General features: G+C 44.0%; 1 protein-coding gene across 4 annotated transcripts in view; it reads left to right on the top strand.

Annotated features, from left to right (window-relative positions):
- The window catches only part of PLCB4 (phospholipase C beta 4), a 306,829-nt gene that overhangs the window by 45,205 nt on the left and 238,506 nt on the right, over positions 1-23,118 (top strand). For all 4 annotated transcript variants that reach the window (XM_066595660.1, XM_066595661.1, XM_066595658.1 and 1 more), the window contains exon 2: positions 10,575-10,632. The gene's annotated coding sequence lies outside the window, so the exon portion shown is untranslated. The remainder of the gene's footprint in view (positions 1-10,574; positions 10,633-23,118) is intronic.

Here is a 23,118-nt window from a genome sequence, read left to right as displayed (position 1 = left end):
TTCATTTTCAAAAATGTTGCCAATATCCATGGCTGGTTGTGAATAGGGAAGAGTGAAAATTTTTATTAAAAAAAACCCATGTGTGACTTCACCTTTTGTCCAACGGACTGTAGACAGATGCCGTATCGCTATGCTAATCCGTGGCGAGTTGCAGCAGTCAGTTTATTTTGAAGGAATCCTCCATGCCTCCGGGTTACTGAAACCTCCATCAGAATTTCAACACGATTTGTTATGTTTAACTTTCTCTTTTATTGTTTTAGTTCTTCTAAGTGTAAATCTTATCAAGCTGTCATCTGTCGATAATACGTGGGCGGCAGTGTTTTCCTTGAGCTTTCAAACTTTCGTTTCATAAATTGAAATCATAAATGATCATTATGTTGTCAAGTCGGCATGGAAGATTAGTAATGCAGGCATGATATACGGTGTACATGGCTGCAATGAATCGCACATGTGTAAGACTGTTATGCTTTTCAGAAAAAAACGGCAAATTGACTCTGACGTTTTATACTAAACATAGAACGTTCGTACAAACATTGTATCATCATGGAATATAGGCACATCACGGAGGTCTGTGATTGGCTGAAGCTTTCTGTGACGTCCTGCAAACAGAGGGATTGTATAGACAGATCTGGCGGGGCACACGGGAGATGGGGCACTGAAACTGTGGGGTTCAGTGATGGCTGAGGATATGTTCTTTTACTAAAGGGGTTTTCCGGGACTCTTGCTATTGATGACCTATCCTCATGATAAGTCATCGATAGTTGATCAGCACTCGGGATCCCCGCCTATTAGCTGATTCCTGGGCCTGCTGCAGTACCAAACAGGGCCTCTGCAATACGGACAGCACTATCTGCTTCCAGCACTATCTGCTTCCAGTACTATCCAAGTGGTGGCCCCTGCCAATCAACTATTCTCCTAGGGATAGTTCTGTAATAGTATGAATCCCGGAGGATCCCTTTAAAGGAAGTCTGTCACTTGGTTTTCACAGCATTTATTTTTTCCATTAGTTGCCCTAATTCAGAAATAGTCTGGTAGCCGTACTTCCCGCACAGTATGCAAATGAGAGATAAACCGTCAGTATGTTCACACGTGGGCATATTTGCTGGAGTAAATCAGCATAGAATTCCGCACCAATTTGATACTGATTTGCGGCTATGATACAGTTTAAACAATTATATATTCACCTTCTCCATTTCTTCCCTGCGTTACACAGAGACTTGCCTTGCCCCCACCAGTCTCCTGGCCTCCAGCAATGATATACTGACCCATGTGACTGCTGCAGCATGTGATTGGCTGAAGTGGTCAAGTGTCTATACACCATATCATCACTGGAAATCAGTATGCAGAGATTAATGGAGTATCAGCCTTTCAAGTTCTCAAGATTAGCTCGGGTCTCGCACACCGATCAGCAAGTTATTCCCTAATCTGTGGATAGGGGATAACTTGTAATTCTGGTACAACCCCTTTAAGCTCAGTTCACACCACATTTTAATATACAGTTGGTAGCATACACCAGAACCCAAAAACAAAAGTTATACATGGTATCTATAGATTTCCATGCGCCAGACATATGCTACATGTTTACATCTGTACTGAAAATCATGGGAAGAACTCCTGAAAACAAGAGGACGCCACAAAATGTATATAGTTAGGTATGCTTTTTATTATAATGCCAGTGCATGCCATAACTATACGGTGTTACATCTACATAGTATGCTAGGCTGAAAATAGACAATGTCCATCCAATTCAGCCTGTTTCCACCCCCCTATGTTGATCCAGAGGAAGGCAAAAAAAAAACAAAACAATGAGGCAGAAGCCAACTTATCCCACCCTGGGGAAAAAAATTCCTTCCCGACTCCATAATGGCAGTCAGAATAATCCCTGGATCAAAACTGTTCAGAGAAGGTTCTTTCCTGACTCCAAGTCTGGCAGGCGGAAGATCCCCTCTATCGACAACCCTTCTGGCTATTTAATGTCTATATCCTGTATGGTGTATGGGCACTAAAAAGACATCTAGTCCCTTCTTAAACTCCTCTATGGATTTTGCCATCACCACGTCCTCAGGCAGAGAGTTCTACAGTCTCACTGCTCTTACAGTAAAGAACCCTCTTTTGTGTAAGGGATGAAACCTTTTTTCTTCTAAACGTAGAGGACGCCCTCTTGTTACCGTCACATTCACGTTCAGCATTTGTTCGGTTCTGTCTGAAAAAAAAAGATAAAGTTCAGTTCCTCTTTAAAAAAAAAAAAAAAGAGAATGAATCAGTCAAACAGATGCCAAGTATATACAATTGTATGTCAAATGTGAACTGTGCAATAATAGATCTACTTCCAGGAAGAAGGAAACTGTCATAGTACCTTCCAATAGGTGGCACTAGAGAGACAATATTCGTTCTTCCTGGACGTAGAGCTAATTTGAATACATTTTTTCCCAGGCAGCATTGCCTGGCCTATAGTATAAGATTTCCAATGGTAACCTGGTGTTCACTACAAGGCAAAACAGTAGCCGCCACAGAAATGGAAGCTGTTTGACAGATCCATAAAAAAAAACAGTATTCAATTGGCAAACAGCAGCATCACTTTTCAGTGGCACTCTCACCTATTTAAGAAGCTATACTGTAATCTGAAGAAGTAGACAGAAATGTGGTGTGAACATTGGGTTATAGAATAGTGTGGTCACAAGTGTATTAAAACCATATCTCTCGTAAAAATGGAAGTTGTGCGACTGGAAGGATACTGATCAGGCGTCGGTGATATCAAAACTGTCGCTGCATTTATAAGTGGCAATTGCAATTTAATTTGAGCAGCACAGTCTCCATGGGAGGTGATAATTCTTGTACAGAACCTTGTCTTAGGCCGCATGCACATGGCAGGTCCAGATCCGCCTGTACCTGACTGCTGCGGGTGAACCTGCGTAACTTTGCCGGCATCTGCGCAGACCTCTCTTCTTCCGGCTTTTCTATACTGCGGATGTTCCTCTCGTCAGCGGACATGCGCAGTACAGATTTTTTTTTTAAACCCCGGAATCCGGGAAAAGCAAGACGGGCTGCAGATCGGACGGCTTCCATTGACTTCCATGGAAGCAGTCCGTGCGGAAACCGTTGGAAAATAGAGCATGCTGCGATTTTTTTTTTTTTTTGGGTCCGCCAACCTATTGCGGTTTCCACTCATGTGCATGAAGAGTCTTTTTTGCATTGCATGCTATGGAGGGTAATTGCTCCGGAATCTGGAGGCGGACACCCGCTCCGAATTCTGCAGCAAAAATCCGCCCGTGTGCATCGGGCCTAAGTCGTCTTATTTAAAGGGACTTTCAAGTTTTTTTCTACTTAGAAACCAGCAGCAGATCGTGAAATTAAAGGCAGTCTGTCACTTGGTTTCAGCAGCTAGTTGTATCATAGGATGTGTGACGGGGATGAAGGTGACTGGACCTTTATTTTTCCATTCGTTGCTCCAATGCAGAAATAGTCTGATTTCCATGCTTCCTGCTAAATTAGCCAATGGGTGCTTCAGGCTGTCTCGTCCTTGTTTAGTCTGTAGAGGCCCATCGGAGTCCTGTTCAGGCAGCCGGAGGCTTCAAATCTGATAACCTTCGTCTTCCAAACAGCTGTCTAAAAATGTGAAAAATAAAAACTTAGAAGATATTATGACTTTTGGAAAAAGCCAAAACCCGTTCTCTAGCTGTTCTCAGACACATTCACGCTTTCAGCATAATTAGCTGCAATAAAAAAACTATACGTACCGCCAAATAACGATGTCTCCCTACATTTAACACTCCTAATGTGTCGGATTTCCTGCGCAGTTTAGTTCTGGAACTCTACTTGTCATGCTATAAAATGTGTGAGTGGGTGACTAATGAAAACACTGGAAGCCGGGAGGAAACATTGGCTGCTCTGACGGCGGGACCAGGTGAACGGGTAAATGGAGTTTACTAAGACAAACATACGTCTCCGGATTACATGAAGCCGAACTTTAGTCTTTGTTACATTTTAGGTTAATTATCAAGTTGTTAAATAGAAATTAACGTGGTTCTTTGTTTACAGTGCTTTGTCATACAGATATGACGTATTGTTGCAACATGTGATGGCGCCAGTCGGTGGCCACAACGGTCATGTCAGTAACTGGTGTGTTGCGGCAACATGTAGTCTCTGTAGCGCTGTACTTAAAAACTGGCCATGGACTATGAACAGAGTGACCATGTATATTAGAGTACCCTATCCTACCAAAAGTATTGGGACATATGAGCAAGAATCGTGATGGCTCTGTGCAGCGACATAACCCGTATATCCAATCAATTGCAATTTTTCCGCTCACGGAGGGAAAATTGCAGCATGTTCTATTTCAGCGCGGATTCCGCACAGACAGCTTCCATTCAAGTCAATGGAAGCCGTCCGAACCGCGGCCCATCTGCAGCTGTTACTGCGGATGGACTGCAAAATCTGCCTCATCTGTATTGCGCATGTGCTGGCCGGCCCGGCCAGCACATCCACAAGACTGATCCGGAAGGGGACACAGGGATCACCGACCGGGCACCAGGTCGGATTCCGCTGCGGGATCCTAGATGCAGAATCCAACCCGGCCATGTGCATTTGGCCTAAAGGTATTCCAGTTCCCATTGTATGGTGTTGATACTGACTTGGTTTCCACTCATATTCTTAGTGTGCTCTTGGATAGTGGAAAAACAAGTTCCGTGAAGAATCCCTCCCAGCTGTCATTTGACCCTTTCAGCTAATATTTTGGGTCATCCACTTCTAGGATTAGGCAATGTACGTCCCTCTCTCCTTCACCTTGTGGTCACATAACTCACAGTTGATCTGGTGACCGTGTTTTAGCAGAAGTGGCATGAACCGATAGTCCACCAATGTGACAATCAACAATGTTACCACCTGTAAACTCTGCAGGTTCCATGGAACAAAGCATGTTTAGCAAAACAAACTATGGGAGGCACCTTCAAGGGTCTGCATCTAATGTGGCATGCTTTAGGGCATGCGACATGCTAATAAGTCACAATTCATTGTGCTGATTGGGGTGTCCAAAAACCTTTGGTAGGATTGTGTAAATAAGCAATGATGAGTCAGTTATGAGTGATATTTTGTAATTACTATTTACACAGAACCGGATTTACTTATAGACATGATGTCACACAATGGGTGTGGACTCACTGGGCTACTGACCGATTTGACTTTGGGCTGCTCCTGAAGGCAGCACCTACGGATCCCCTGGTTTTTACCCTTTAACTCCTCCAATGGAAGGCTTCTGGAGCCCGAAGGCCATTACCCAAGAGTAGTCTCCATGCAGTAGCAAGTAACACAGACAGATCAGAGGCATCATAGCACACTACCAGAGGGATTGACAGAGACATAGTCATTAACACAGGTCAGGGTCAGGACAGCTGGAGTTCTTGTATAAATGGAGACACGAGCAGAATCAGGGCAGATGGCAATCAGGAAATTGTAGTCAAGGTACAAGCTGAGGTCAGGACAGGAGAATTTAGGAAAAGCTGGGTCAACACGAGTAAATCACAAAATAACAGCACTTTTGCAGAAAGTAACAGAACCCATTGCTCAGGCACCCTCCAGTGGGGGTGAGTGCCTTAAAAGGCCGAGGGGACACTCAAATTAGTTGGGAGCAGGAAAGCTGGTTACACGTGCTAGCCCTTTAAGAGTTGGGCTAGATGTATGTTATGACAGTGAGATGTCTGCCACCAAAAAAAGACATGGGATGCAACCTACTACGACTGGCAGGCGAAGGAGTTGAGGAGAGGCACGCCAATCCTGTCTACAGGCCATGACACATAGTAGGCCTGTTCCTATAGACAGGCCTGGGAGAAGGATGTCTTCTGATGGATTTAAATGATATATGCATACACTTAAAGAGACCCTCCAGTCTTGGAGAAACAAAGATGGCCGCACTAGTTTCTCTAATGCAGCAGTACTGTAATACACTACATTTTGGTGTGAAGGGCCAGCTTTGCTCATGTAGGCAGCACTGGTCAATCAAAGCAGGTGTAGAGTGGCTTAGGCTAATGATGCATAGTAATACACAGTGTTCATTAGGTAATCAGAGAAACTGGTGCGGCCATCTTTGTTTCTGGATCGGAGGGTCCCTTTAACAAGGATAGCTGGAGATTAAAATAAGGGCCTATTTCCAGAAACAGTGCCTCCCTTATGTTTTGGCTTTGGCTGGAAATGCAACTTGAATAGGGTTGAGCTCTAGTACCACGCAGTTTACGGACGGGAACGGCGACTTTTCTAGAAACCTCTTAGAATTCCTTTTCACGGACCTTCTGAGAAAGTTGTAACCCGGCACAGTTTTTTGAAGGAGTCTTGTGCAGACAGCAGCCTGTTTCACTTACCCCACATGTTTAAATGTCATTTATTTCGGGCTGTTTGTCATAGCAACATCTCTTCGCTGTGAGTCTGCGACACGGTGGCTCAGCCAATAATGTCATAAACGCACTGTGCTTTTCACAGAATACTTATTAGACAAAAGGCATTTTCATTTGAGATCTGTTTTACCCACATTGTTTATTTAATGAGCACATATTTCATTTTCTTGTTGTACTTTTGTTATGGTTTTATTACTTTTTATGCATACCTCCAAGCCTCATACTGTAAAACGGTCTTCCATTTACAATGTGAAAAGCCAAATACGGAATGATGTTTTCACTTCAATAAACTGTGAATATCTCCTTGAAAAGTCGTGTTCTCAAACATCACATCCAATTTGCTTCTCCGTAAATAAATTAAGTAGAACAGGAGCCTGTGATTGATGTTCCTCTGCAAATTTGGGCAGAGGTTTTTTTTTCCCTTAGCAGTCGGAGAAGTACAGCACGATTTTTTTTGGAAGAAGTGAAATGATCTGGTTGTATTTTATGGTTATTGTCATTATTAGATTTTTGGTCGTTCTGATTATTAGATAAAGACTTGAATAGAAGATTTGATTGGTTGAAGAAAGAAGGCGGGCGTTGTAGTTCATTGGCTCTCCCTAAGGCTCGTATCGCACGAATGGATTTGAATTGCGGATCATGCAATCGTCATCCACGGGTATGATATGCGGGCACTGAAATGCATGGACTTTTGCCGGTTGCGGGTAGGAATTACGTATTTTGTGAGCTAAAGAATTCTGATTCTGCGTGTATGAGCTACATTGATCTCTATAGACGCGTTCGATCCACAGTGCACACGCAATTAAATTATGTGTGGATGTAGATACGTATGCACACTGCTAGGGGACCGGATGCAAATGGTATAAAAAAAGCAGGAAGTTGTGGGCAGACAATGCAGGACAGAGTCTGGGGAGCCGCACAAAAAACAGATTGCTGTCTGCGACCTCTGCTTGTTCTTCCGGGTTCTTCCTCCACAAGAAGTGTTTGTTTGTTTTGAAGTGGTTTAAACTACTTCCAAAAAAGTAGTATAAACCAGCCAGGCCAAGAGAGCCGTATTCTGTTTTCCCGTTCTGAGGGCTCTCAGAATGGCTCTCACCACGACAGCATAAGGGAATGTCACCTGAGTGATACTAGTGGAAGAGTGTTTCCAGGGAGTTGGGCTACTTTCTAATGTCATTCCCTACTTGCGATCAATCTTCCGCACAGACGATACGCTGTCCATATGCTGTGCATCCATGGGGAAAACCGCACCATACATAATTCGCTTTCGCAATCATACGCAGATCTTTTGCTGCGGATATCCACAAGCGTAATCCAGCCCGTTCGTGTGAGCCCGGCTTAATTTATGTGAACACAAATGTTTGATATATAAAGCAAACAACGCTCACGGATCTCTGAGTAATTGCTGTGTAAACACGCCACCTCTTGCATTTTTTTCTGGTTACCTGTTTGTCCTTCTATGCTGCTGCATAATGTGGAGTAAGACTGGGCCGAAAAAAGATTTACCGATCCATCTACAACAAAAACTTTCAGGACTGGAACTTGATGTGTTCTCAGAACCTTTAACCGTATATCAGACTTCTGTCGCCCACTTATCATTCCAGTAGTCGTTAGTACCATATATTACATGATTAGAGTTCTATGGCTTAAAGGCAATGTACTGCAATGTACGAAGGCCTTCGTGCTCTTTTGTTTTAACCACTAGATTGGCGCAGTGCTCGTATTCGGCTTGAACTGTTCACCGTCCTCGGCTTGGTCTTCCACGTTTTGGGGACATGGCAAGGGTCAAACGGGTAAACATTTGATATGCAAGTCACTTGTCAACGGTAGACTCTCCTGAGCAGCGCTGTTGGCTGAAGTACAACAGCGCCGCTAGTTTTAACATAGGAGCTTTGACCTGGCCTGACGGGTCACTCAATGTATCAAACCCAAACTTTATGATTTAACGGCGGTGGTGAGGATGTAATAAATCTGATGACACCAAAATCATCCACCGGAGGTCACGCAAAGAGGTCAAAGTGTGGTGCACGAAAAAGAATGTAGTCTTTTTTTTATATTAGATTGAGTTTTTGAAAAAAGACTTTTTGAATTTGGTTTTCATTTAAAAGTGTTGGTTGTTTGATTTCTATGCTTGCATTGTTTTCCAAGGCGCTGCAGACTGGAGGAATGACAGCTTACTGACAGCCTGACAACTGCTTCCCTGTTGTGAATGTGTATTTAGTGCTTTTCCACTGAGCTATTGCTGAGGGCTGTATGACACTGCCAGGGATGGTGGAGGAGGTCAGAGTTGAGAAATTTGCTACCGTGTTTCCCCGAAAGTAGCCTGAAAATAAGCCCTACTCTGCTTTTCTTTGGCGAGGGGCAGAGCTTGAAATATAAGCCCTACTCGGGAAATAAGCCTTAGCTACACAACATTAGAAAACAAAAAGCAATGCTTACCTAGCAGGCACCATCTGAGTCCCTCCCGCTGGTCTCCGGAGCTCCGGCACTCTTGTTTGAGCCGCTGACAGAACATTGCTTCCTGGTAACAGAGTTCGTAAACCTCGCATACAGGAAGCGATGGCTCTGATTGGTTCTCGATCGCCAAGGCTCGGCCATTCAATGCAGCGCTCGATTAACCAATCCCAGCCTGTTCAATGCAATGGCTGTGATTGTTTTTTCAAGTGCTGCATTGATTGGTTCTCGAGCACCACGGCTCAGCCAATCAGAGCCATGCAGGAAACAAATCGAAGCATGTCCTATCGGGCTGTGTGATCTCACATTGCAGCGTCCATTGTTTTCAATGGAAAAAACTCCACGACCCTCTGCCGCAGCTGCGACAGCCTCGCCGGAGGATCCCTGCATCCCCAGGCTGTTTTTCCATGAAAACGCTTCACAACCACAGGGAATTTACATGATGGGGAGTGCGATATAGGGGCGGGGAGTTGCGGCCCCATATCGCGCTCGCCCGTGTGAAGTAAGCTTTAGGATGCATTCACATGGGGGTATTTTGGTTAGTGAATGTACAGCATATTCATAGACCGAGATTAATGGATTTGTCACATGGCTGAGTTTTCGCGCTTTCTTGCACACGCAAAATCTGCTCTGGCTAAGCAAATAGCGCCCATTCATTTCAATGGACTCATTTTTATAAGCGCGTTTCGCTTGCGCATTTCATGTTCTATTTTCCTGCGTTTTGCACAGCGCAGCTACCATGGAAGTTTATGGGAGTATCACAACTATGCAAGGGGAAGAGTAAAAACACTGCGCAAAATGCAAGAAAAGAAGACCGCTGGATCTCATTAGCATTGAATTGCAAATCAATTCCACGGAAAGAGAGCATGACGTGCCCTGCGCGCGCAAAAATTGCAGTACTATGCACAAACGCGTGCAACGGGCTGATTACTTGGCTCTTCAAACACCGTTCATGCGCAAACGTTCATCTGAAGGAGCTCTTCCGTATCATTTTGTCTATGCGCGAATACGCAGAGTATTTACGCGTGTAAATAAAACGCACAAAGTCCCATTGATTTTGTGCAGAACTATGCAGCAGATATGCAGGTTTCCTGCGTATTTCCGTATGTACATTTATTTCAATGGACTATTTAGGTGCGCCAAGATAGGGCATGCCGAGGTTTTTTTTTCACGTGACCGAAAGTCGCGCTAAAAATACGCAGCGGTGAATGAACCCATTGAAATCCATGTGCTCTATTCAGTGTGTATAACGCACGTAGAAAATATGTGCGCAATACGCTGCGTATTTACACTTGTGTTTCTGAGAGCCCTTATGAACAACATGCGATTTTTTTTTTTTTTTTTTTTTTTTTTTTTTTTTCTTTGTCACATATGCAGAAATGTGTCGGCGTTTCAGTGTTGGGTGGAAAAAATCATGATGACAGGCGTGGAAATTGGGAAATGACTGCAATGGTATTCTAATGTATTCAATATCAATACCTTCTGCTATTCAGCACCTTAATGAAGTGAGGCCAATCACTGACAGCGTGTTCCATGTCATGCAAATACTATTAGAGCCAGCCTCAGCCTTTGTGTCTTCATCGGCCTGTTCGCTCTGGCAGACACTCCTATGGCACGGAGCCCTCCGTCGTCTGACACAACCCCCTGGTGCTGCCCATAGATGGCCCTCACTGTCTGATGGCTTTGCATGTGTCAGCTTTGTCACATCCACTCATACACAATGTTTCTGTCTTGTAGGAAACAATGGATTTTTTACCATGAGTGTTCTGCAATATTAGTTACCTGCATCATCAAGGTAAGTGGATTAATTTCTTAGTTTTTGTAAATTAATGTGGTGTTAAATACTGTAGTAGAAAAAAGACAAAAGTATTAAAGAGGTGATACCTTTATTGGCTAAGAAGAAAAAATATATTTGCAAGCACAAAGGCCCCTTTATCTGGAGTATAACAAGAGAAACGTTGTTATTCGGCCTGATGAAGGGACTCCGAAAGCTTGTAAATATAATTTTTCTGCACAGCCAATAAAGCTATCACCTCCTTTATACTTTTGCCTTTTTTTAAAGGGGTTTCACATCAACATGGTGTTAAAGGGTCAATTTCTATTGATAACCTATCTTCAGGATAGGTTATCAGTAGATGATCGGCTGGGTCCACCACCTGGCTAATCAGTTGCACCTTATTAGTGTATGGAGTGTTAATGAAAGGGGAAAGGGACTTGTTGTTTGTATAGCGCCAACTTATTCCACAGCTCTTTCAGGTAATTTATTTATTACCCCCCACCAAGCTGGGTACTCATTTTACCGACCTCGGAAAGCTGGAAGGCTGAGTCAACCTTGAGCCGGCTACCTGAACCATTCAGGGATTGAACTCTCAACCTTCAGGTCGTGAGTGAGAACTTAGGACTGCATTTCTGCTGCCTATCACTCTGTGGCACACAAGACCCCTAATGACATCTTTTGGTATCTGTCATTAGTATTCTCCATAGCACTTAATGCAACAGAAGTTTAATCATACTCAGCATGACATCATCAATGACTCTAAATGGTTGCAGGTATTGAAAAAATGACTGCACCTGTCAGTTTCTGATGAAATGCTACCCTTAACTCATGTTTACCATGGCCCCCTTTCCATTTAAGTTTCTAGGGCTGAATGCAAGATGGCCGATAGGCTCCAACATAGTGCCAAAAAGTGTCCCCCCACATATCTAAGTGATCTACAAAGTTCCCTACTTGCATCTCTTTTTGTTCAGAAGATATTCCGGGTGGCCCTGACTTTTGAATCGCCCAGTATATTTGCTTCTGGGACAGCTGGCCACCATTATTGGTCTTACTGTATATTGGTTGTCCTAGAGGGCAGATCTGACCAGTTTTGCTACAGTAGATACATTCCCCCCCGCTAGTATCATCACTGAAGTGGGTGGATTTGCCATTCAGTTGTCATGTAAGGTCACAATCTCGTTGGCTGACACCCAGCTTTTGTTAGACACCCAATCATTCTTGGCAGGAAATGCCCTTAAAAATATAGCTTCTTGTGGCAGTAAAATAGCAGGAACCCTTTCTGCATTAGTCAGATGGCTTTACTCTGTGCTGCCTCTGCATTGCACTGATCCCTATCTGTCACCTACAGAGCACCCTGGGAGCCTACAGCAGATCTGTATGTAGAACCCACCTCGATCACAACCGGGACACAGTAGGTTTACTTGTAAGGAGCCAAATAGGGAGATGAAGGAATAGTGTTCCTTTTATCAAGTACACTGACTTACGCATGAGGACAGATAACCTTGCTGCAAGGAATATTTTAATGCCATTATCACAGACAGAAGTTAGATGAAAGGTATGAAAGATGACAAGTAGGAAAAAATGCTTGTGGGACTGCGGATGGAATCCTTCCCCATAAGAAGCTGCTGTTTACGCTCTCATTAGGAAGAGCATACAAGATAAGATGTTTTGCTGTTTACGTTGTTGCTGTGCCCATTTTCTCCTCTCCAAAAAACTCCTTACTTCTTAACTATTTAGGAACGAGCCGTAAACATTTACAGGAACGCGGGGCAATCGTATAGATACACTCTTTGTAAAAAAAAAAAGAAGTTGTGATTTTGCTGCAACACTCGGCATGCAGGACCATCTCAGGCAGATATGTAAATCATTAGCGCTGTGGTGTGATTAGATGAACGGTCTTGCCACCTGAGGCCCTAAAAATGGTTCCACCCTTGGCCTATAAGAAGGCTCTCAGAAGCTCCTTGTGTGTGGTGGACCTCTTCTTCCACTTGTGTAGATCTTGTTGGCCTCAATGATACAATTAAAAAGATTTTGCCCAGTTGACAGAGTTTGAGAGGGGCGCATTATTGGAATGTGGGAAGCTGGATGGTCGAATTGCTGCCACCCGGGCTGTTCTGACCAGACTGTTAGGAGGTGTTGGGACCAGTGGATGTGTGACAATGACAGCTGGGACCAGTGGGAGGGACAATGACAGCTCAGGGATATGTTCAGGACATCCCGCAGCCACATGTGTTCCTCTCATTGCAGCTTCCAAGGGGCATTTTTCAGCAGGATAATGCTCACGGGTTACAGGAATGGCTCCACAACATTGTCACAGTGGCCTTCCCAGTCGCCAATAGAACATGTGTGGAACACCATGTGAGTTTGCATGATGTAGAGGCTAAATTACAGCACATGTAAACAGGTATGTCGCAGGATACCACATGACCACATGGAACCTGTATGCCTCCATGCCTGCCTGTATCATATCTTGCATCCTAGCTAGAGACGACTCAACAGGGTAGTAGAGCCTTCATGCCCACCTGTATCACATCTTGCACCCAAGTTAGAGGTGGTACAACATGGTACTAGAGCCTCCATGCCTGACCATATCACATCTTGTATCCAAGCTAGAGGTAGTACAACATGGTACTAGAGCCTCCATGCTCACCAATATCACATCTTGCATCCAAGCTAGAGGCGGTACAACAGGGTACTAGAGCCTCCATGCCCAACCATATCACATCTTGTATCCAAGCTAGAGGTAGTACAACATGGTACTAGAGCCTCCATGCTCACCAATATCACATCTTGCATCCAAGCTAGAGGCGGTACAACAGGGTACTAGAGCCTCCATGCCCGACTATATCACGTCTTGTATCCAAGCTAGAGGTAGTACAACAGGGTACTAGAGCCTCCATGCCCGACTATATCACGTCTTGTATCCAAGCTAAAGGCCATACAACAGGGTACTAGAGCCTCCATGCCCGACTATATCACGTCTTGTATCCAAGCTAGAGGTAGTACAACAGGGTACTAGAGCCTCCATGCTCACCAATATCACATCTTGCATCCAAGCTAGAGGCGGTACAACAGGGTACTAGAGCCTCCATGCCTGCCAGTATCACATCTTGTATCCAAGCTAGAGGTGGTACAACAGGGAACTAGAGCCTCCATGCCTGCCAGTATCACATCTTGTATCCAAGCTAGAGGTGGTACAACAGGGTACTAGAGCCTCCATGCTCACCAATATCACATCTTGCATCCAAGCTAGAGGCGGTACAACAGGGTACTAGAGCCTCCATGCCTGCCAGTATCACATCTTGTATCAAAGCTAGAGGTGGTACAACAGGGTACTAGAGCCTCCATGCCCGACCATATCACATCATGTATCCAAGCTAGAGGCAGTACAACAGGGTACTAAAGCCCTTATTCAAGTGTTCAGTTTCCAAAATTCTCCTTTTGCTCTGATATTGTAATCCCTTACTCATGTCAATGTTACAATCACAATGAAAGTTTTATTCAATTCCAACAGCGCCTTCTTAATGCTTGATTTTTTTTTTACAATAATTGTACATAGCAATGTCTTCTTTTACTTACAAAGTGAAGATGGCCAAATACATGAATCCTTCAGATTTTGGTTGGAGCAGCTGACCCTTTGTCAGGAAAAAGATGGGTCAGACATGTTGGATTTTAACATGCCTGATCCTTTGTTCTCAAAGGTGATACGCCACCATCAGAGGTGTCTGGCAGTGGCCTGCTTCAACACATGATGGACATGAATGGCTGCTTGTGGACTATAATGGGGTCTGTCAAGCTTCCATAATGCCACTTGGCTAGGATTTAAACTCCGCGTGATGACGTGTCTATTTAAAGTGACCCTCTGGTCCTGGATAAACAAAGATGGTTGAATCGCTGCTCTGACTACCTAATGCACAGTGGGTATTAGTATGCATTGGTAGTCTAAGACACTCCCTGCTGCTCTGATTGGCCATTGTTGCTCACATGGTCGCTCCACAGATGGTGACCATGAAGAACAATCCTTACTGATCTTCTGATTGACGTTACCTTCACAGTACTAGACAATACTTGTTTTTTTTTCCACTAGTGTGAACGGGCTATGACCACCGGTACATTACAGACATAAGTTTGTACCTTGATGTAAATCATATGAGAGAATCCAATTTTCCCTTATCATTCTTTGTAATGGTAAGTGCTGCACGGCACAGTAAGGCTGTCCTGGCTGCGGCAGCAGATAGGAGCTTAGGAGGCAATATAAAAGAGATTAGGAATCTGTATCTTTACTTAGAGAGTAGTTGATTAAATTGGCAAGTTATCAGGAGGAGAACATCAGAACTCTTCCCACAAAGCCGCATTTCTTTAGATGTAAGCCTTTCTAAAAAGCTCTTCTTTTCCTTTCCTAGAGATGTTTGGCTCTTGTTGTCCAAGGGCACAAATATGGTTTTTGTGGGATGATGAATACAACTCCGGTCCATACAGGTTTATATAGATAAAGGGTAATTCTACCTTAAATGGTTGCAATATAATTTCGGAAAGGGGAACCATCAGAAACAAAAGCTTGGGACAAAAAAGTAAAGAATGATTAGTTAAACAGTATTTTCTCAATTGCACATTTTTCCCCTTTACCTTTGTGTGGCAATAGATTTAAAAAAGGAGTTTATATTAATGGCTTACCCAGGGGCGTACCTAAAGGCTAAGGGGCCCTGGTGCAAAAGTTCAGCTGCCCCCCCCCCCCCCCCCCCATCATGCAGCCTGTAATTGGCTGCCGACTCCACGTGTAACAACCCTCCCCTCTGCTCTTCTCTTCTCTCCCTCCGCCTCCCGCTACAAACACACTGTCAGCCGCAGCGATCATGCGGCCGACAGCGCCGGTAATGCACGCACTGTGCATGTTGAATATGGCTCGACCCCAGGGCCCCTCAGCGCAAGGGCCAGGTCACCATTGCGACCCCTGCTTCCCCTCAAGGTATGCCAGTGGGCTTACCCCTAATACAGAGCACCAATGTATGATTGGGGAGGGTTTCGACCCTTTGGAAACCACCAATCAGCACAAAGTACCTAATAGATCTGTAGTGCCTGAAGCAGTAAGGCCCATATATTTGTGGCTAGTGCTATACCTCAACACTGGGCTATAGACGGCATAGGCCATGGTGTCTTGGTAGCATCCCATTAATCGTTCATTCAGTAGATAAACACCCAATACATAGCGCCACATGGGTATATGAATGGGATAAACAAACTACTTCTTACTAGGAGGCTCTACTTGTTACCTGGAGGTAACACCTGGAGAGTATCCTTGTGGAAATAGGGGGTAAGAGGTTTTTTCCCTTTTACTTTCCCCTTCCAGCATATGTAAGTGAAACATTTTCATTATGGTTGAACATTTTCCATATATAATCCATCTACCAATCAGCGCCAATCCTTATTTACTCTTGATCATACATTGATGGCATATCGAAGAACTTTTAAAGAAAAGCTCATGGCTCCCCAAAATGTTGCACAGTCTGCTGTTGGCAAACGTAGAGAACCGGGTTAATGGCGGAGAGGACTGTATATCTATGGACTGTATCTAAAGAAATTAGAAAATCTCCTGATCTCAGCATACACAAGAAGTTTGTTTTCGGTTCACATCTGTGTCAGAGGCTCCGATCCTGGGCCTTCGGTGCAGAAACATCCCAATATCCAGGCTACACTGTATCATCCAGCAAAATGGTGGAGGGCATGACGGAGCCTTTTGGACCCCATCATAGTCAGTGGGGTTCGTCTGGTGCCATTAGGATGGATCTGTCCTCTGTAGAGACTCAAACCCAAACGCATAATGAGAAGGTAAAAACAATACCCCTCAAACATTATCCCAATTTTCTAAATAATTTTTCCAATTATACCAAATCAGTTCTTAAAGGGGTTGCATCATTTCCAGACAAAAGATTCTAATAGCTGGGTGAGAGTTAAAATAAAAAGCATATTCACTCATCCTTGACTTCCCGGGACACAGCTGAGCATCTCCCACTATGCTGTACCCCAGCACCAGAAGTCAGGTGACTGCTGCGGCCAATCAGTGTTGCCGTTCCAAACTCCTGACATCATGGTGCCCAGGATGTGAGCGCTGATGATAGGAGTTTGGACAGTGATGCTGCGGCCTTTGATTGGCTGCACTGGTCACCTGGTTTTTGATGGCCATTCACACAGTGGTACAACCCCTTTAAGGGCTCATCTGTCAAATGTTTGTGCATCTAGTTTTTAACTAACATAATTAGTTTTTTCTGCTACACTAATCTAACTGAAATGTATTACTTTTCCATTTCGTAAACTTTAGCAGCGGACAATATATGTATTAATGTGTTTGACCTAGAAGAAACTTCCTCCGCTCCTATCACCAGACATAACTATGGTAGGTAAGGAGCGTATGCCCTGACACACTGCTTTAAGTATCAAATCGATTCTTACACCCTAAAATGTCTTCACTAGATTACAATCCCACCACATGTGGCTCAATAATCCCTTTTGTCCACAACCGCTAAAGCAATTTGGGCTAGAATCTCAAAAAAATTGTACCTAATGTTACTGGCGTCATAGAAGTACGACATGCAAGTTTAATAGAAATGTTCACTAACAACATTTATTTACTTCCTTTACTTACATTTGCACTAATTTTGCCCCAATTAAGGCCCATTTAGACAAAACAAATATCGTTGTGTCATTTACAGCGCAAGATGATCGCTCGAGATGGGCGATCACCTTGCGCTGCGAGTGGAGGATGCAGAAGACAAGCGGGTGTCCCTGCTTGTCTTCTGCATCTAGCTGTTCCCCGCTCCGAGCGCCTGGCTGTTATACAGCCGAGCGCTCGGAGTGGAGGATGCAGAAGAGAAGCAAGGTGTCCCCTCCCTTGTCTTCTGCATCCAGCTGATCTCTGTTTGGGAGAAAACCTACTGTCAAAGCCCTTAAATAAGCCCTAGCTACAGGAAAAAATTGTAAAAAATAATACATCACCTAGAAGTGCTGTCCGGCTGCGTCTTGTATTCTCCCCGGGTCCCCGGCACTGGTCTTCATTTATTCTGGCTGGGAATTGAAAAGTCCCTGTCTCCTGAAAGCGCTGCCTCTGATTGAATGGCTGTGATTGGTCACAGCACTCAGCCAGAAGACATGAAAAAGGCCAGGGGAGAAGAAAAAACACCTGCAGAAAATAATAATAATAAAAAAATAATACATCACCTAGAAGCGCTGTCCGGCTGCGGCGCCTCTTCTCGCCCATTAAAGTCTATGGAGCTAAAAAAAAAAGGTAGTGAACACATTAGTGTCCGTGTCCCACTGCAGATTTTTTGCGCACCCTGTTTTCTGTGGGTTGGAACAAAATTCACATCATTTTGGCCTCTTTGCTTTTTCTTTTTAGGTTGAAAAATGGATGACACACGGATGCAACACAGATGTAAAAAATAGCCCATATGCACCAAAAACGCCCAAACATACGCAATGGAAATGGTGCATTTTTCATTAACTGAAATTGCATATGCTCGAGTGAATGCGCCCTTACAGTGCAAGATATGTGGAGGAGATTTCTAAAATCTCCTTAACAAGGATCAGAAATATTCCACAACAAATCCACAGCATTTCGAAAAGTGCTGCAGAGTCTAAATGCACAGAATGTCTATTGACGCTGCAGAGTTAAACTCTTGCAATACAGAGGTTAAGATCCGCAGCAGATCCACTACAAAAATAATGGTCAAATCTGCACCGTTTAAGGAGAAGGACACACTAATGTGTGCTCACTACTTTTTTTTCTTTAGCACCCATGAGCACCTCAGCCAATCACAGGCAGCTCTCACTGAATGAATGACAGGCGAGAGCTGCCTGTGATTGGCTGAGTGCCTCAGCCAATCACAAGCAGCTCTTTCAGCAGGCTGGGATTTTAATTCCCCGCCTGCTCAAAGAACTGCATTGCAGAGCCAGGAACAGCGCAGAGAGGTCGCGGCTGAGTCCTGGCAGCTGAAGGAAGGTGAGTATGTGTTTTTTTTAATTTTTTTACACTACTTTGCCTTGTTTTTCAGGGAAGGGTTTATATTTAAAGCCCTTCCCTGAAAAACAATTACAGGGTGCCGGCAGCTGTATCCCCTACCGCAGCTGTGACAGCTGTGGTAGGGAATTCTTTATTCCCCGCGGGGATGAAGAAAACATCTGCCGCATGTGGCAGATGTGTTCTTCATCCCGCGGGGGACACGGCAGCGGGAGACATGTAAGTATATCTTTATTTTAAATTTTTTTTTACACTAAAATTGTTGTTTTTCAGGTAAGAGCTTATATTAAAAGCTCTTGTTACGATCGTGTGGGCAGGCAAAGCACGGGACCCACACAATAGTGACCAAAGGGGGACACACACGGGTCATGCAACTGGCCCCGGCTACCGGGAGGTATGAGAGTGGCCCTACCTGAGCGGGGACATTGCCCCAATAAGGGCAGCCCAGCGGATCTGGGCCCTAGCTGATCCTAGGAGCCACACACCAGAACAGGACACATTCACATGACAGACCTAGAATACACCGCATACAACATGCAACCACTAGTAACAGATTGGAAGCTGAATATAAATACCAGGTATTAGTTGACATGTTGTACAAGATGTTGGAAGCTAGCAGGCCAATTCACGGCTCCTGGTTATACTGCTAGTCCCTACACTAACCAGGAGTCCAGCAGAACCGGACAGAGTTCACACCACACACTGCAACAGGACAGGACACAGCTAGCAGGACACACAGCAAACTAACACAAAACTGACAGAATTTAAACGTACAAACGGACATGAACCTGATCACACTGCAAACCTCACCAGACAAGCATTCATGACTACTCACCTTAGGGGCCATGCAGTGACTGACAGGAGCTGGGTTTATATCTGAGCACAGATCCAGGGGATTGGCTAGCAGACAGTACCACACCCAGCCAGCTCAATCATTAACCCTGAGAGTGCTGTGCTGCTGGAATCACAATAGTACAACATGTCTCAGGAACACACGTAACAGCTCTTTCCTGAAAAATATTTAAGGGGTGCTGGCAGACCATTGTCTTCAATGGAGCCGCCAGCAGCAGCCGCGGCTCCATTGAAGGCAATGGACATAGACCTGCATTCACGCGTGTTTGTGCACATATGTGGGTGCGCACCTATGTACAGCACATGCTCGTGTGAAGCCACCCTAATGAGCGATTTTGGACCAGACCAAAATAAGACATGCTGTGATTTTTTTGAAGCGCAAGATTGATCCTCCGAAAAAACACATATCTGAATACACCAAGGTAATTCGGTGGGTCCATGTGCTTTCTATATTCAGTAAGTAAAAGATGCAGACAGAAAATATGCCCTGTTCATACGCCCCTAAAGCTGCGGCATTTCCACCGCAATACCCGCTACCGAAATCCCGTAGCATTTATACTACGCGTGAGGCCGCCCTAATACACTAATAATTGTTGCTCTGTTAGCCGATACATTTGTTCTGTCTGCACCTAATACCCGCTAAGTACATTTTTCGACACTGGACAGGATTATACTATGTCGTTATAGAGAAGAACAGGGAAGGTTATGAGAATATTACGAATAAGTATTTTATTACATAACGCAAACCTCCTCTGACACCCGTCACACAAGACACGGGCTAATTAGAGACAATGTAGGGACATTTTCATTACATGAGAACCAGTTTTGAGGATAAATGGGAACATAATCTATCCCTCTTGATAATACCGCTTTTCCTAATGCAAATCTCCCAGCGGTCTTAAACTAGTGTTTTTAATTTGTATATTCAAAGCCTATTTGCATTCATAGCTCTTTGTGGTAAACATGAAGAGTGTGCAGGAGTGCAGCGTAATTGCTTCTCCTTATCTGCCTTCCACAAACTCCTGGGGATAGTATCGTTCAGGGGTACGGAAGACATTCTACAAAGAAGAAACTAACTGCACTCCATGCATACGCTAAGCTAAAATCAAAGGGCTTTCTTAAGAACTTTTACCGGCTGTGCACAGAACTGGCGTAGGATTAAACCTGGACCGGGATTGGTTTTATTAGGCAAATCAGTCTATGAGTGAATGTTTGGATAGGAGTTTGGCTTCTATTGGTCCCTAGTAATCAGTGGAAGTGGAACTGTTCTGCATTTATATAATTCTATTGGACACTTTATGACATTGCCATTCTACAGTAGGTAGGCCGTATGAAAGAGGAACTAATAATTGCACAGCGTAACACTAATAAGTACTAAAGGGCCTCTCCACTTTCAGATATTTGTGCCAAAATACGCCATTGTGTGCCAAAAATTGTTCCAAATTTTTGCCACAAAATATGTTATTAACTAAGTCAACTAGGAGGTGAGATAAAGTCAGACAGAAGTGTCTACAGATGCGCCAGATTTACCATCCGTCAAGTGAATGGCACTGAGCTGCAATACCAGGCACAGCCACTATACAATTTACAGTGTTGTATCTGGTATGGACTGAAGTTGCAGCGGCGCTAGATTGAGCAGCACTGTAACTTTGATCAGCAGGGATCCTGAGTGATGGACCTCACCAATCAACTATTGATGACCTATCCTGTGTTGTCCCAGAAAACCCCTTTAAGAACTCTATTCCCTAGGAAAATTGTACCCAATTTATAAAAATTATTTTAACATGTACAACCCCAATTCCGAAAAAAAGTTTTAAAGAGGCCTTCTGTGTAAAATGGAAAGAAAAAAAGAATGCAGGGATTTTTAAAATCTCATAGAAACGTATTTTATTATAAAGAACATTTAGAAATTGATGGCAGCAACACATCTCACAAAGGTTGGGCCAAAAGTTGGACCAACGTGTAGCATCCCCTATTCTTACAGCAGTCTGTAAATGTCTGAGAAGGGAGGAGACCAATTGCTGGAGTTTTGGGAGAGGAATGTTGTCCCATTCTAGTCTGATGTAGGATTCCGGTTGCTCAACAGTCCGGGGCCGGATTTGCCGGATTTTTCATTCCATAATACGCCAAATGCTTTCTGTTGGTGAAAGGTCAGGACTACAGGTGGCCAGTTCAGCATCCGGACTCTTCTTCTGTGAAGCCATGCTGTTGTGATAATTGCAGTATGTGGTTTAGCATTGTCTTGCCGAAATATACAAGGTCTTCCCTGAAAGAGATGTTGTCTGGATGGGAGCATGTGTTGTTCTAAAACCTCTATATACTGCTCAGCATTGATAGTGCCTTTCAAGATATGTAATCTGGCCATGCCATAGGCACTAATGCAACCCCATACCATCAGAGATGCAGGCTTTTGAACTGTGCACTGATAACAAGCTGGATGATCCGTCTCTTCTTGAGTCCACTGGACATGGTGTCCATGGTTTCCAAAACGAATTTCACATTTTGATTCATCTGACCGCAGAACAGTTTTCCATTTTGCCTCAGTGCATTTTAAATGAACTTTGGCCCAGAAAGAATGCCAGTGTTTCTGGATTTAATGCAGTGCCACCCGAGGGCCCGTAGATCTCGAGCATCCAGTATCCCTTGTGCACATGAATTTCTTCAGACTCTCTGAATCTTTTGATGATATTGTGTACTGTAGATGGTAAGTGAAAAAGACAGGGAAAGCGCCTTAGAAAGCCCATGAGGTTCTCAATGTAACCTCCAAGAACATCTTCTCAATTCTTTATACAATCCACATCAGTGGAGAGCAGCACATGTAGAAAAACAAATCCCACCCCAAAAAGAAGATGGTGGTAAAACACTGATTAGAGTATAACAGATGCGCTCAGACTAGAAAGTCCAAAGAAATTGAGGAGGGGAAAGAACACCCAGCTAGGAATAAATGGGTGAAACTCCTCCCTGATAATTCTGGGTTACCTATAGAAAAAAGCATATCTGACCAGGTAACTGGAATGCAAACGCTTTTGAGCCCACACATGGGCCATTATCAAGATGCTTGATAAAGGCCCATGTGTGGGCTGAAATGTGTTGCATTTCTACCCCAGTTCTGGACTCTGGGGAACTTTTTTGTTACCACAATAAAATTTGGACTTCCAGCTTACTGGGCAGATGTGTTTTTTCCTATAGGCGACTCAGGACCATCAGGGAGGAGTTTCACCCATCTATTTCTTTCTGGGTGTTCTCCCCCCTCCAGAGTGAATATCCTCAATTTCTCTGGACTTTTTAGTCTGAGCGCATCTGTTATACTCTAATCTATGTACTGTAGAGGAACGTTTTTCTGAAATTGTTCTATAATTTTTACAAGCCATTTTTCACACACTGGTGAACATCTGACCCATCTTTGCTTCTAAGAAACTCTACCTCTCTAATATGCTCTTTCTTTATACAGTCGTGTGACCTAGTAGAAAATTGACCTTCCATCTGGTTTCCACTAGCGCTGCTTACTTTTCCAGCCTTTCGATAACCATGTCACAACTTTTTTGAGATGTATTGCTGCCATCAGTTTCTCAATGACTTGAATTTGAGAGTTGTATGTTCTTTCCTGAGGAGCCTTCTTCTTATGTAAGAAGGCGGAGAGG

The sequence above is a fragment of the Eleutherodactylus coqui genome, chromosome 3, assembly GCF_035609145.1.
Source record: "Eleutherodactylus coqui strain aEleCoq1 chromosome 3, aEleCoq1.hap1, whole genome shotgun sequence".
Taxonomy (NCBI): domain Eukaryota; kingdom Metazoa; phylum Chordata; class Amphibia; order Anura; family Eleutherodactylidae; genus Eleutherodactylus; species Eleutherodactylus coqui.
The sequence above is the reverse complement of the archived record's forward strand: the minus strand, read 5'-3'. Positions and strand labels throughout refer to the sequence as shown.